Here is a 16,402-nt window from a genome sequence, read left to right as displayed (position 1 = left end):
AGCACCAGCAGGACCCGGTGGCGGCGGGGCATTGAGTCCCCTGACCCCAGTAGGACCCCCGGGGTGGGGTGGGGTGGGGTGGGGGGTGCCCCCCCGCACGCAGCAGGCCCAACACTCTATGGTCCCATGACGTACCAGGCGGCCCCCGGCCGGCGCCGTCTCTCTCCCGCACTCGATGGTGCGGGCCGGCGGGATGCGGAAGTGACCGCGTGCGAGGCCCTGGCGCCCTCTGGCGGCCCGGCCCGGCCCCTGCCGCTCCCGTCCGGCTCCAACGGCGCTGCTGCCCGGGAGCGCCGGCCGCCATATTGTCACCCCCAGCGGGCCGGGGTCCGGCAGCCCCCCGCCTCCGAGACCCGCCGCCCCCCCCCCGCGGCCCGGCCAGGTGAGGAGCCGGCTGCGGCCTCCGCGCTCGGCAGGGCCCCGCCCGGGGGGGGGAGAGAGGGGGGGGAGTTCCCCCCCGGGGCTGGGGGGGGAGGTTCGGTGCTGGGGGGGGTCTCCCCCAAAACTGACCTTGGTGCTGTGGGGGGAGGGGCGGTTCCCCCCAGATCTGCCTGTGATGCTATTGGGGGAGGGGCAGCATAGAGGGAGGTTCCCCCCATCTCCCCAGTGCTGTGGCGGGAGGGGGCAGTGTGAGGGGAGCCCCCCCCGGTGCTGTGGGGCAGGGGGCCCCCCCCCCGGTGCTGTGGAGGGAGGGGGCAGTGTGAGGGGAGCCCCCCCCGGTGCTCTGGGGTAGGGGTCCCCCCCCCCGGTGCTGTGGCGGGAGGAGTCAGCGTGTGGGAAGGTTTCCCCGTCACCCCAAGGCCATAGGGGTGGGAACCAGTGTGTGGGGAAGCCTGCCCCCCCCCCTCCTCCCTGGTGCTATGGGGTGCTGGTCTAGTGTGGGGAAAGTTTCCCCATGCTGTACTACCCACTGGTGCTGTGAGGAAGAGAGGCAGCGTGAGGGGAGCTCCCCTCTGTATACCCCCACTTCCCACCCTCCGGGCAGGGGTTGGTGTGAGGGGGTGTTCCCCCTCGCGCTGGTGTGGGAAGGGGGTGGTTTGAAATGGGCATTTCCCCCCTTTTGTATTTCCCTGGTGGTTGTGGGGAAGGCAGTTGATGAGAGTGGAGAGGTGAGAGAGCGTTGGGGCAGATTCCCCTCTCCCTGTGTTCCCTGACACACTCCACACCCCCCCAGCACCAGAGGGAAGATCTCGTGTGCCCTTCCTTCCTGCTGCTGTTGTGCTAGGGGGTCAGTGTTCGAGAACATCCTCTCCACCCACTTCGATGTTCTGTTGGTGCTGCTGGGATAGTGGGGGGATCTCCTTTCTGGCCTTGCTGGAAGGGGCTTTCATGATCTGATTTAGTTGGGGATTGGTCCTGCTTTGAGCAGGGGGTTGGACTAGATACCTCCTGAGGTCCCTTCCAACCCTGATATTCTATGATCTCAAAGGACTGGCCTAGTTTCTCTTGGAGGACACATTTCCCAGCCCTACCCGTGACTCCTACTGTCATACGTCCTCATTCCCAGCCGTCAGTCCCAAGCAAGCCCGCTTGGTAACCGTGATTTTAATCAGGATCCAAAAGCGTCACTTGTGTGCTAAGTGAGGCCCCAAGCAGCAGCCCTCCCAGCATGCAGTGCTCCATCTTGCTACGAGTGTTCCAGGCCTCGTGTGCTTGGACTTTTAGGCTCCATGGGCTCCTTTGTTTTATTGCAGGCCTGTTGGACTCTTGGGCCTCTGGCGAGTGGCTAGTGCAGCTTGAGAATGTGTGAGGTTTGGACACCCCCTGTGCTTTAAAAGTAGACATGGACATTTGTGGAGGACACCAAGCTGGGAGGGGGCGCAAGCACTTTGGAGGACAAGATTAGTATTCAAAATGACCTTGACAAATTGGAGAATGGTCTGAAATCAGGAAGATGAAATTCAGCAAAGATAAGTGCAGAGTACTGCACGCAGGAAGGAAAAAGCAAATCCCCAACTACAAAATGGGGAATAAACTGGCCAGGCAGTAGTACTGCTGAAAAGCATCTGGCAGTTCTGCTGGATCACAAAACGAATATGAGTCGTCAATGTAATGCAGTTGCAAAAAAGGCTAATACCTTTCTGGGGCTTACTGTGTCATAGGTAAGACGTGGGAAGTAATTGTCCTGCTCTACTCGGCACTGGTGAAGGCCTCAGCTGAAGTACTGTATCCAGTTCTGGGCACCAGATGTGAATAAACTGGAGAGCGTCCAGAGGAGAGCAACAACAATGATAAAAGGGTTAGAAAACCTCACCTGTGAGGAAAGGTTAAAAAACTGGGCATGTTTAGTCTTGAGAAAGGAAGACTCAGGGGGGACCTGATAAGTCTTCAAATATGTTAAGGGTTGCTGTAAAAAGGGTGGTGATCAGTTGTTCTCCATGACCGCTGAAGGAAGGATAAGAAGTAATGGGCTTAATCTGCAGCAAGGGAGATTTAGGTTCGATAGTAGGAAAAACTTTCTAACTATAAAGGCAGCTAAGTTCCAGACTAGGCTTCCAAGGGAAATTGAGGAATCCCTGTCATTTAAGAGCAGGCTGGACAAACACTTGTCAGGGGTATGGTCTAGGTTTACTTGGCCCTGCCTCAGTGCAGGGCCTGGATGTAATGACCTTTCAAGATCTTTTCCAGCCCGACATTGCTGTGATTCTATGGGCAGAATAAATGAAGCTTAATTCCAGTGTAGCGGAAGAGTACTAGCTCAGCGGATTTCTGTTCTGGGGCTCAGAGTTTTCCCTCTCTAGTTTATTGTGGATTGTGTTATATTAGATGGTCTATTGCTGGATTATTTCTCTAGTCCTGTAAGTGTGCAAGGCATTTTATGGGTGTATGACTTTGGACATCTAAAGAAGCATCAGGCTTTTTAGCTGTAACATCACTGGTCGCTTCCCCTTCCCTCTGACTGTATTAATGTTTATCTTAAGCAGACTTGTTTTCAGTGAAACCTGCTTTCTGTGCATGTGCTTGAAACCACTCCACCTCATTTGCTCTTGCAAGCAAAGCAGAGTCAGGCCTGATTAGTGCTTGGAATGGAGATCTCCAAGAAACATCTAGATGGTGCCAGAAGTGGCATTGGTAATGGAGAGGGTTCTCTCAAAAGGGGTTCTCTTTTTTCCTTTAGTCAGGAGTAGCGTTCATACCCCATTGTGGTGCTGCAGGGAGGGGCTGTGTGATTCAGCAGAGGATGCTCTATGCTAAGTCAGGATTGACCCCAGTGCCTAGTGAGGATTTAGGGGGCTGCTGGAAGTGCTGTCTGTGGATAAGATGTAAAATCAAGGGTTTGACCATTTGGGGATATTAAAGGTACTATGGTACTTTCTTCAAAAACTGGCTTATTCACCTCAGTATCATCTGCAACATTCAATTTAAGTAATTTAATTTTGCCTCCCTAAAATTTCCCTCTGATTTCAACTGGTTATGGAATTCTCCTTTAATATCTGTTGTAAATTGCTGGGCAGTGTTGCTGTGTGCTGTTAAACCACTGCTGTGTCCCACCGGAGAGGTAGCTGCATTTCAGTGCTGCTCTGATCCCTGTGTATATGTTTGCCACGCCCTTTTGGATTTCTGATGGAGGGGTGCTATAGACATGTCTGTTGTTGTTTTTTTTTTTAGGGACAGGGCAATGCTGTAAGCTCCTGGCTCCGGGAGGCCCCTCAGCCCATCACTTTTCTCTGTGCTGATGGATGGAAACCACTGATAGCTGCAACGTGGAAGCACTTTTCCTTCCCTCCTGAGCTGATTGCTGCAGTGAGCTCTGCCTGGCCCAGCTGGCCCCCCCACCCGTCTGGAATGCAGCTCACGCCTTTCTCTGCCTCTCCCAGGACAGCTCAGGGCAGCATTTGGGCTATAGATTAACCAAGGTTCAAGGTAATAACTTTCTGTTCCTGGAGAATGTTCTACCAGAATGGTCCTTTCAAAGGGAAAGTCAGTCTGAGACTGTGACCTATCTGACCTGGGCTGGAGAGTTGATACTGTTACAGGTTGTCATACGTCTGGAAGTGTTTTGCCAGTCCTGGGATGTTCCCTCAGGTGTGCCCATGTATCTCTCTTCTTACCTGCAGTTCCCCTGCTATCCCTGTCCTGGGACCCCTACACGATTTGCTCATGCACTGTTCCTGAGTTGCTCCCACCTCCTTCTCCCTAACATTGCTGCTTCTCTCCAGGTGTGAGGGGAGCAGCCTAGAAGTGGAGTGCTTGGGCAGCTCCACCTTGTTCTTCTGCTCACATATGCAGTGCGAGTGCACCATGAGCAACATGCTGTTGTCACTGTGCTGCCTCGTCCTGGCCCACTTTGAGCTGTGACCTTGGACATGTGTTTCAGTCTCTTTGTGCCTCTGTCACTGTAGCTGGGAAACTTAGTCAGTCCCCAGCCTCCTCAGTGAAAACGAGATGTGGGTCAGTGTAGATGCAGCCCGTGTACCATAGTGAATGGGTGATGATAAGAAGCCAAAGAGGAAGGTCTAGCTTTCCTGAGGAAATAGAGAGAGGGTATGTGTGGGAGCAGATCCTGCTGAACTTCTCTCGTCTTCACTTGTTGGTGTCACAGGCTTGTGCCACAAGTTTGGTTTCCCTTTTATAATTAGTAACAGAGGGTCCTGTGGCACTTTTAAGACTAACAGAAGTATTGGGAGCATAAGCTTTCGTGGGTAAGAACCTCACTTCTTTAGATGCAAGAAGTGAGGTTCTTACCCACGAAAGCTTATGCTCCCAATACTCTTGCATCTGAAGAAGTGAGGTTCTTACCCACGAAAGCTTATGCTCCCAATATTTCTGTTAGTCTTAAAGGTGCCACAGGACCCTCTGTTACTTTTTACAGATTCACACTAACACGGCTACCCCTCTGATACTTTTATAATTAATTAAGTCTCATATCAAAAGGCTGTTCCCATGGAACCAGTTGGGCTTCTTGCTGCGGAATGGCAGCGGCTGCTACTTAATCAGGGCCGTAGTTGCAAAGCTTTCACTTAAGAAGGACACCTATGACTAGTTACGCTAGATGATTCATAACCGGGAATTTTGAGTAGGAGCAGAGAGGTTATTGTACCACTGTATTTGGCACTGGTGCGAGCGCTGCTGGGATCCTGGGGCCAGTTCTGGTGCCCACAGATCAAGAAGGAGGATGATAAATTGGAGGGGGTCAGAGAAGAGCCACAAGAATGATTAAAAGATTAGAAAACCTGCCTTGTCCTGATAGACTCAACACACTCAATCTGTTTAGCTTCACAAAGAGAAGGTTAAAGGATGGCTTGATTCCCGTCTGTGAGCACCTACCTGGGAAACAAATATTTAATAATGGGCTCTTCAGTCTAGCAGAGAAAGGTCTAACATCCAATGGCTGGAAGTTGAAGCCCGACAAATTCAGACTGGAAATAAGGTGCACATTTTTGACAGGGTAATTAATCATTGGACTAATTTACCAAAAGTCATGGTGGATTCTCTGTCACTAACCATTTTTAAATCAAGATTGGATGGTTTTCTAAAAGATCTACTCTAGGAATTTTGGGGGGGAAGTTCTATGGCCTGTGTTATACAGGAGGTCATTGTGATCATCTAGTCTGATCACTCTGGCCTTGGAATCTCTGAATCTGTTTGTAACAGGACTTGAAATAGGTGGGAGATTCTGAATTCTGGGGCTATGAAATATCAATTTGATTATTATACCTGCATTTAGGGTAAACAGTGAGGTGACAAAATTTGCACATGATACAAAACTACTCAAGATAGTTAAGTCCCAGGCAGACTGCGAAGAGCTACAAAGGAATCTCACAAAACTGGGTGATTGGGCAACATAATGGCAGACGAAATTCAGTGTTGATAAATGCAAAGTAATGCACATTGGAAAACATAATCCCAACTATACATATAAAATGATGGGGTCTAAATTAGCTCTTACCACTCAAGAAAGAGATCTTGAGTGGTAACAGCACCCTCAGCAAGTTTGCAGATGACACTAAACTGGGAGCAGGGGTAGATACGCTGGAGGTTAGGGATAGGATACAGAGGGACCTAGACAAATTAGAGGATTGGGCCAAAATAAATCTGATGAGGTTCAACAAGGACAAGTACAGATTCCTGCACTTAGGACGGAAGAATCCCATGCACTGCTACAGACTAGGGACCGAGTGGCTAGGCAGCAGTTCTGCAGAAAAGGACCTAGGGGTTACAGTGGATGAGAAGCTGGATATGAGTCAACAGTGTGCTCTTGTTGCCAAGAAGGCTAACGGCATTTTGGGCTATATAAGTAGGAGCGTTGCCAGCAGATCGAGGGACGTGATCATTCCCCTCTATTCTGCATTGGTGAGACCTTATCTGGAGCACTGTGTCCAGATTTGGGCCCCACACTACAAGAAGGATGTGGAAAAATTGGAAAGAGTCCATCGGAGGGCAACAAAAATGATTAGGGGGCTGGAGCACATGATTTATGAGGTGAGGCTGAGGGAACTGGGATTATTTAGTCTGCAGAAGAGAAGAATGAGGGGGGATTTGACAGCTGCTTTCAACTACGTGAAGGGGGGTTCCAAAGAGGATGGATCTAGACTGTTCTCAGTGATATCAGATGACAGAACAAGGAGTAATGGACTCAAGTTGCAGTGGAGGAGGTTTAGGTTGGATATTAGGAAAAACTTTTTCCCTAGGAGGGTGGTGAAGCACTGGAATGGGTTCCCTAGGGAGGTGGTGGAATCTCCTTCCTTAGAAGTTTTTAAGGTCAAGCTTGACAAAGCCCTGGCTGGGATGATTTAGTTGGGGATTGGTCCTGCTTTGAGCAGGGGTTTGGACTAGATGACCTCCTGAGGTCCCTTCCAACCCTGATAGTCTATGATTCTATGATCTTTGAGTCATTGTGGATAGTTCTCTGAAAACATCTGCTCAATGTGCAGCGGCAGTCAAAAAAGCTAACAGAATGTTGGGACTCATTAGGAAAGGGATAGATAAGGAGACAGAAAATATCATATTGCCTCTATATATATCCATGGTACCCCCACATCTTGAATACTGTGTGCAGATGTGTTTGGCCCATCTCAAAAAAGATATATTGGACTTGGAAAAGGTTCAGAAAAGGGCAACAAAAATGATTAGGGGTATGGAACAGCTTCCATATGAGGAGAAATTAATAAGACTGGGACTTTTCAGCTTGGGAAAGAGACGACTAAGGAGGGATATGCTAGAGCTCTATAAAATCATGACGGGTGTGGAGAAAGTAAATAAGAAAGTGTTATTTACTCCTTCTCATAACACAAGAACTAGGAGTCACCAAATGAAATTAATAGGCAGCAGGTTTAAAAGAAAAAAAAAGGAAGTATTTCTTCACACAACGCCCAGTCAACCTATGGAACTCTTTGTCAGAGGATGTTGTGAAGGCCAAGACTATAATAGGGTTAAAAAAAGAACTAGATAAGCTCATGGGGGATAGGTCCATCAATGGCTATTAGCCAGGATGGGTAAGGAATGGTGTCCCCAGCCTCTGTTTGCCAGGAATGGGTGACAGGGGATGGATCATTTGATGATTCCCTGTTCTGTTCATTCCCTCTGGGGCACCTGGCATTGGCCACTGTCAGCAGACAGGATACTGGGCTATATGGACCATAGGTCTGACCCAGTCTGGCCGTTCTTATGTTCTTATTTATTTTTAATATTTATTGTGGCAAGTGGAGTGTCCTTGGTTGAAATCTCAATTAAAGGTGGCCACTCAACTGGATACCCAGTTCTTCTGGAGGACTTTTGGGGCTGTTGAATCTTTAACGAAGCCAAGTGTTGAAAGAGGAGTTTATTAATAGGTGTTGACATAGATAGACAAAGGGGCAGAGCTTGAGGCAGCACTGAATAAAAATCACTTCCCCATTCAGGTTTAACTGGATGGCCTTGCTGATGTAATTTTATCAGTTTCCTAGACCTTCACAGTCTTCTAGGGCAGTGGTTCTCAAACTTTTTTTTTCGCGGACCATTTGAAAATTGCTGAGGGTCTCGGCGGAGCACTTAATGATCTTTCCAAATGTTGTTTGTACCATGAGCTAACTATCATAAAAAGCTTTGGATAAAAGCACTATATAAAAAAAACCCTTAATAATAATAAACTTTTTTTGTTCTACAAATAAAAGCACACAACTCCTATTTTAATATCAGTAGTCTTACCTTTCTAATGCAATGGATGTGCCCTCTCTCCCCTGCCGCAGCAGCCCCTGAGCTGGGAAGGAGGGCCGTTTCTCCCCAGTAGCCACAGCCCTGGAGCTGGGGAAAGTCGCCTCTTTCTCTGGCCACCGTAGCCCTGCACGTCCCAAATTCCCCCCACCCCCTCTTCTCATCCCGCTGCCCCCTCCCACCTACCTACCCCCTGTTGCCCCCAAGGCCACCACCTCACCTTACATGTGCATCTTCTCCAGGGTCCAGGCACATAATTAGTGGAGCCATGCCTGGGCAGCTCCACTGATTAGGTGGGTGGCCCTTCATTCTCTTGTGTGTAGCCACCCAGGCACGCACCTTAGATGGAACTATCCGCGAACCACCTGAATGGAGCTCGTGGACCACTGGTGATCAACAGACCACAGTTTGAGAACCTCTATTCTAGGGGAAAAGGGTAGACGAGACATGAATTTGCAATGAAAAATAACAAGCGGAAAAGATATGTAGAATTGACTTTCGTTTCTTCTTTGTAGACCATAAAGGGCACAAGTCATTTTACTTTCTGTGCAGGCCCCCTGAAGAGGATTGTACTGCAATATTGTGATGTCTGCGCACAGTGCCTAGCACTATAGGCCCCTGTTCCCTGATTGAAGCTTTTAGGTTCTGCAGCAATATAACTATAAATCATAATCTATATTAATTTCTATGCAAGGGTCTCAAACCCCTTTGCAAACATTCACTTGTGAATTGTTAAAACATTTCTGTGAGGTGGGTAACTATCATTATCCCCATTTAACAGATGAGGAAACTGAGTCACTGAAGTGCCCGAGGTCAGAGTTGGAGTTGGTGGCAGAGCTAGGAATGCCCGTAGGAATCCTGACTCAAGCTACCAGTTAAAACTCCCGTGTTGCAGCACTTTCCCCTATGACTACTGGCTCTCAATGCCTCAGTGTGGTGTAAGAGGTGCTGTGCTGTTGGGGGCTGCCATTTTTCAGATAGGATTCTGTGTCCACTAGAGCTCTGTCTGTGGGCATCGCAGTGCAGAATCAGGGCCCTTGATTGCCACCACTGCCCCTTTACAAGGGGCATCAAAATCGGCCTTATAATCTCCCCCCACAAAAACCATAGAATTCCTCAAGCTTTCAGAGACTTACAGTGAAACTTCATTGCCACCACGACTGTTTTCTGAACATCTTGAATCAATTAAGGACTTTTTGAGATTAAAATACTTACAATATCTCCCTTTTGAAATCTTTGTATATGTCTGATTGTCTGATGTTTTTGTCTGTGCGCTCAGTGAAATCACGCTATACCACAATGTGTGAACTGTAGCAAGGTTTTGACATTAGCTCATGCAAGAGGCAATTTTCAAAGGGAGGAATACTAAAATGTTTAAACTGCAATTATTTGAAATCTGAGCATGATTCCCTGTTGGTGGAGCTGAAATACGAAAAAAACCCATGACATCAGAGAATATTTTTCTTGGTGACTTAAAGCTATCCAGAGCTACTTCTCCAAAAGTGAAAGAAAACTTCATTGTTAAGAATCTCAAATAGTCTTGAGCAGGGTTTCTCAAACTGGGGTCGCTGCTTGTGTAGGGAAAGCCCCTGGCGGGCGGGCCGGTTTGTTTACCTGCCCCTTCCGCAGGTTCGGCTGATCGCAGCTCCCACTGGCCGCGGTTCGCTGCTCCGGGCCAATGGGAGCTGCTGGAAGCAGGGGCAGGTAAACAAACCGGCCCGGCCCACGAGGGGCTTTCCCTACACAAGCGGCGACCCCAGTTTGAGAAACCCTGGTCTTGAGTCTCTTTCACTAGCCAAGGTCATGGATTACAGTGGCAGCTTGTGGTTTGGGTTTTTTTGTGGTGGTTTCAAGGTTTTCAGTTGTGCAAATGGGCTGAGTTCAGAGAAGGAAGGTATTGTTGTCAGGCCTGTGTCTGTTGTTTGGTTCTTGGTGTTCTGAGAGGCTGTTTTGGATACAAGTGACTCTCTGAGAAGTAGGTTGGTAGCTGTATTGTTTGAGAGGGGTGAGATTCTGGAGCGGACTGGAAGCATTCTGGTTTTATACAGTGATTCACAGTCCAGAATAGTTCCAGTAATGATCTAAGCTGTGAATTGTGGAGGACTGGCCAGCTGAGAGGCACCTGGCAGTGGAGAAAAAATATGTAAGGTTCACAACATTTGTAGTGATTAGTGCTGCCCAACAATCTAGAAATTTCAAACAGTGCTTGGGTCTTCTGTCACCCTGGTGTTGGGGCCCAGAAGGAATCCGGGGCCCGGAAGGAATCCGGGGCCATAGTTAGAGAACTTGTCTGACGATTGATGCTAGGTCACCAAAAGATCATCACCCCTTGTTGACCTTCGAGGCGGAGAGGATGAGGTTTACAACTGCATTTATGCTCCTCAGTTGCAAATATCAGTCTCTGAATGTTGCAGTCCTTTTCCCCAGGGCATTCCACATCCTGCTAAGCTTGAGCTGCTGCTTGAAGGAGAGAAAATAAACATGAGACACCCCCCCCACACACACAGGCTGTTTTGTAGCAGTAGTGCTGAGAGATGGGGTTCTCAAAGTTCAGGGGAAAGGACTCCTGGAGGGTTGGTTCATATGGAACCACTGTGATCACTGTCTGTTACCTCTACCCCGTGCACTTCAGCCTTTTGACTCCTTGCTCTTTGAAACCTATTCCCTCTGATCAGCAGCATGGGAGAACCTGCAGAGGTCTTGGGATTGGAAACATTGATTTGGGGAAAGACACTGATTAATTACACTCTAGGGAGCAATCCTGCGTGAGTTCCTGGTCGGGGATAGACTACTCTGGGTCTGACAGAGCATCTGTCCTCCGTGAAATACAGCTCCAGCTTTCTTGGCTATCTTATACCACCGCGCTGTCCATTTGCTAAGCTCACGGAAGGCCAGCATTAGGATTTCAGTCCCACCATCTCAGTGAGGGTCCACTAAATTTCTCCTTTCCCATATAGTTTGAATGGGAGTGGCTGATGCTCCCATGGTGTACGGCTCATTCTCTCAATGAGTTAAGCTACTGCAGTTTTGCTCAGCGTCTGAGTCTTGCCAGGCTCTTCTTGCACATGATGGTGCTTCCCATCTGGTCATCTGGTGGGCTCAGTCTCCTGGCAAAAGACCAAGAGGCAGGCCGTCCCCCACCCCCCCTTCTTGTAGTTTAACTCTATACAACAGGGAAGACAGAGTGCTAGAACTAGGAATCTTATCATGTGACTAGGGAGATCCAGTTACACCCTTACGCGAGGGGCAGTACTTGCTGGCCCCAAGGACATGAGGTTAATTTTAAATGTGAGGGAAGCTAGCCTGCGACTCTGGACACCTGGGCTCAGACCTTGCCCAGTCAGCCCTTTCTCTGAGTAGCCAGCTCTGAGGAGAGCCTCTGGCTTACACAGGAAGCTGGTCTGCTCTGTTTTCACACAAGAGAACATTCTTGTGAAGTTTATGGACCAAACGCCTTCAGTTCATGAGCCTTACATTGGAATTGTGCATGTCGTCCAGCAGCGGCCAACCCAAGTTCCCTTAGTACGACTCTCCTGGCATAGCAACGAACAGAAAGATATCTTCGTTTCCCTTTGTTTTTCTGATTGTAGCGGTTGGTCCCAGCAGAATTCATTTACTCATAGAAATCAGATAGGGAGAAGTCTATTGGGTCCCGTGCAGACTTATCCCCTAAGGCCAGGGAAGGATTGTTCTGTGTAATCTATTCTCTAGTGCTTTGATCAGTCTAGGGCTTCCCCCCTCTTCCCTGGAGAGAGAATTCTGCTGCACTAATATATCTCAGGGTCAGGAGAGTTTTTCTGATGTTCTGCCTACATTTCCCTTCATTCCATTCCATTTCTCCTACATCTGCCTCCATGCTAAATAATTCAGTTACAAACGGGAATTGTATAGCCAAAACCCTTTACTGCCACATTATGAGATTTTAATTGCACAAGTCAGGAGCTGAGAGTTAATGTTCCCACCTCAGCCTTAACAATGTCTCCTCGCCTGGCTGTGGTAGGGTCCTTTAAGTGAGCACATCATAGTTGTCAGTCTGACATGCTATTTTGCAGTGAATAAGACTTAAAGGAACTACCTTTCCTTTCACATGGGTTGAATCTTATCTTGCTCCTTAAGCTCTCGTGTTGAATTTTAATACTTGCACCTCCAGTCAGAGTTTTGAAGAACAAATGTGTGCTGGTGATTTACCTGTGAGCCTCCCTTTTGGTATAATCTCAGATGGCTGCGTATGTAGCACACAGGCACCATCTCCTCCTCGTTTTCACCTGCGCCATGGACATGGGAGAGTCAGGAAGCCGGAGTAGTCAGCATCGATAGGGGAGGCAGGATCACTCCTAGGGCCATAGCTCTGGGATGCAGATTCCATACTTTAGGCAAAATGCACATGAACCTATGTAAATTGTTGTTTGGTTAAATGTGGATGTAAAGTTGAAGTGCTTTCAGGCTGGTAACCTGTACCCTAATCATTCCTTCCTGAGGGTGAATGGCTACTTCTGTGGGTGCTTCATTTCTTATTCTCTAATGTGGGATGATCATGGAGTATTTGTGGCCCTGTGCCGTGAGCAGGGGATCATAATGTTATGTATTAAATGCATTGTCTTAGGCTCGTAGATGAGAGACAGGCTCTGCAGTCCAGTGATGTGCTGCCAGGAGTAAGAGGCAGAGGGCTCCTGAATGGATTCCTCGAATGGTGATCACTTCTCCACGTGGGCTCGTTGCCTCTGGTGTCTCAAGCAGGCTCCCGTCATGCAAACGTTTGAGTGTGTATGTGCCCATTTGCCTGCAGACTATTGGAATCTCTTAGGGCAGGGGTGGGCGAACTATGGCCCACGGGCCGCATCCAGCCCACCAGCTGTTTTAATCCAGCCCTTGAGCTCCCGCTGGGGAGCGGGGTCTGGGGCTTGCCCCGCTCCAGCTGGGGAGCAGGATCGGTGGCCACTTTGCGCGGCTCCTGGAAGTAGTGGCATATCCCTGCTCCGGCTCCTACACATAGGGGCAGCCAGGGGGCTTTGCACGCTCCCCCTGCCCCAAGCACCGCCTCCGCAGCTCCCATTGGCCGGGAGCTGCAGGGGCGGTGCCTGCGGACGGGGCAGCACACAGCAGAGCCGCCTGCCCGCGCCTCTGCATAGGAGCAGGAGGGGGGGACATGCCGCTGCTTCCGGGAGCTGCTTGACGTAAGCGCCGCCCAGAGCTTGCACCCCTGAGGCACCACCCATGCCCCAACCCCCTGCCCCATCCCTGATCCCCCTCCCGCCCTCTGAACCCCTCAGTCACAGCCTGGACCACGGCCCTCACCCCAAACCCCTCATCCCCAGTCCAACCCCAGAGTCTGCACCCCCAGCCTGAGCCCTCTCCCCTGCACTCCACCCTCCCTGCCCCAGCCCAGAGCCCCCTCCTGCACCCTGAACTCCTCACTTCTGGCCCCACCCCGGAGCCTGCACCCCCAGCCAGAGCCCTCACCCCCTCCTGCACCTCAACCCCAATTTCATGAGCATTCATGGCCTGCCATAATTTCTATACCCAGAGGTGGCCCTCGGGCCAAAAAGTTTGCCCACTTTAGGGACTGTGGCCTGTTCTTGCAGAGGGATAGTCCTAATGCTCCAGTGTGTGTCCCTGTGGTGGGAACCTGAGCATGGGTAAAGTGGTGATGGGTAACTGCTCCTCTTCTCAGAAAGCCCTCACTTTCCGGGATCCAGACTATCCCCCTTCTCCTTAGTATCGACATGAGGCTACTAGGAGAGAGCGAGATAGATAGAGAGAGAGACTGTGGGTTCAACTGCCGACAATATGCACATGAAACTCAGCTAGATATCTCCTTTGCTACAAATGCAACCACCACGGTCACTCAGAAGTCAGAATGCCCACAGGAAATCCGTTCTTGGATGAAGAGCAGCTGGCTCAAACTGAGCTTGGGCAAGGTGAAGGGATGCTGGTTGGAAAGGGGGAAACACTTCGAATAACTAGCTGAGAGGCCACGCCCACCTTCTGTTGAACTTCATAATCTTGCATCTCAGCTTCTGTCTGCCCTTGACAAAATGCAGTCTTCCCCCACTTCTATCCATTTAAAAAAACTGCTGCGAAAATCATTTTCTTAGCTCATCACTTTGTCACCCCCAATTTGCATCCGTCCTCTTGCTCCCTTTTCTTCCCTGATATCAAACCCAACTATTTGTCTTCACTTGGAAGCCTGTCCCTACCCTACCTACCATCTCTATACGCTGTCAAGATGTGGACTCCCACCCCTGCTCTACCAGTGGTTCCAGCCTTCGTTGTCCACTCGTTACATTTTCAAACAAGTACTTCTGTGCTGTCTCCCATGTTGCCCCTCGCACATGGAGGAACTCCCTGCAAACATCTGAAAAGCCACATCATTTATTTCCTTCAAATCCCTCTTTAAAATTCTCCTTTGCCGTGATGCCTACAAAAAACTTGACAGTGGAAGGCTGCTGGTGTGCTGAGACCACTGCCTGCCATGCTGATCAGTACTGTTCCCTTGTTCTCCCCCATTGGTCTGTTTGTAGCCATCTGTTGTCTCTTGTCTTACATGGTAAGAGCTTTGGGGCAGGGCCACTTTTTGTTCTGGCTGTATGTTCTGTACCTGGCATAGTGGAGTCCTGGTCCCTGACTAAGGCTCCTCGGTACTACTGCAATACAAATCATAAAGAATTGAAGACGGGCTGCCCCTGTTTCTCAAGGTGGCGGGAAGCCCTGGGATCCTGTTTGGCTCTTCACTAAGTTTGGAGAACCAGGTTGGGTCAGTGTAAAAATGTCTTCCTTCCCCTCCATCTTGCTAAGAAACTTTGTCCCTTCCTCCAGGCCAGGGCCTGCCCGCGGTGATGCGTACATTTATCACTTCCAGGCTGGATCACTGTGATTCACTGCATCTGAAGCTGAATGTAAAGATAGTGCATGGGCTCTGGGTGGTACAGAATGAGGCTGCCTTCCTCTTCCATTGTCTGAGATGCCGTGAGCCCATCAGGCTCGTACTCAAATCCCTCCTCTGGCTCCCAGTCATCGTCTGATCTCATTTTCCTGATCTTCAAAGCAATTAATGGATCAAGCCTCAGCTACATTTTGATCTATGAACCACTGTGACAGCTGCTCCTCTAGGACCATGCTGGTCACAAAGCCCAGGGTGAAGCACGTGAGTGCCGGGGACAAAGTGTTCAGTCAAGGGACTCTGGCTATGCAATGAACTTCCAGAGCAGAGTAGGGGAGCCAGAGTCAGACTGTCTCTATGAAACACTGCAAAACCGTCTCTTTGCAAAAGCCGTTCCACCATCAGAATGACTCAGAACATTGACAGTCCCACCTACCCAAACAAAACCTGTTACAAACAAATCAACCAACCAAAACAAAAGTATACCCCAAGCAGAGCTCTGACTTCAATGAGAGAGACGTGCCAGATACTCCATGGAGTCTACTGGGGACTTCACTCTTGCTGTTGGTTTTACATGGACGTGCTGGAATCCTGCGGTGACGGGTGACAGTGAAGAACCCTAAGACAGATCGATCTCATCCATCTCTTACCTCAGGGGCTTATCTAAGATCCCCTCTCAGCATCATGGTCTAATGGAGACCTGGGAATGAGGAGCACATGTGCTTCCCTAATCTCAGTCCTGGGTCCCACAGTGTGGGGAGGAATTGTAACAGAATTTCTTAGAGGGGGCTGGGGACACGTTCTTCCTGCCTGGGGAGATGTTTAGGCAAATCCTGCACCAGAAAGGAAATGATTGCAGGCAGGATTTGGGGCTCCAGTGCTGACACAGCTGTATAGATGACCCTTTCAAGAATGGATGCCTACAAGGCTGCAGTGATTCGGAACTGTGCTGAGTCACTTCCAGCTGAGTGCAGGCTTGCTTTTGGGGTCACTGGAGAGAGTCACTGCCTCTGGACCCCCCAGAGTTTGACTCTCGGTTGCAGTAACAAGCCCACCCAGCAGACACACCGAACATGAGGGAAATAGGGCAGACCACTGCCATCCTCGTGACTGCAGGTCCCAGCGTTCAGTGTCTTGTCTTGATCTGGGTGGCTAGGCTACATTGCCTACTGGGAGCAGTGATGTTCAGGGACTACATCAAAGGTGAGGGCAGGTGTAACCTGTTTGATCTCTCTCAAATTCAGTGCAGTCCTCAGTTGCAATAGGGCTCCCTTGGCGGGGCAACATTCTGGTGCTGCTGCCTCATTCCTCGGAGAAGGGCAGCTGAATTGAGTTTGCCCGTGTAGGTCTTTGTGCTACGCAGAAGTTCGGGGGAAGCCCTCCTGGGTC

General features: G+C 49.7%; 1 protein-coding gene across 1 annotated transcript in view; it reads left to right on the top strand.

Annotated features, from left to right (window-relative positions):
* The first annotated feature begins 224 nt into the window (after positions 1–224).
* Positions 225–16,402, top strand: part of LOC112110232 (casein kinase II subunit alpha-like) — a 55,286-nt gene continuing 39,108 nt past the window's right edge. Inside the window, exons 1-2 of the mRNA XM_026647141.2 lie at positions 225–382; positions 3,610–3,864. The gene's annotated coding sequence lies outside the window, so the exon portion shown is untranslated. The remainder of the gene's footprint in view (positions 383–3,609; positions 3,865–16,402) is intronic.

This window comes from Terrapene carolina, unplaced genomic scaffold (assembly GCF_002925995.2).
Source record: "Terrapene carolina triunguis isolate 2854851 unplaced genomic scaffold, T_m_triunguis-2.0 Scaffold58, whole genome shotgun sequence".
Lineage (NCBI taxonomy): Eukaryota > Metazoa > Chordata > Testudines > Emydidae > Terrapene > Terrapene triunguis.
Note: the sequence above shows the minus strand (reverse complement) of the source record. Positions and strands in the feature narration are given on the sequence as shown.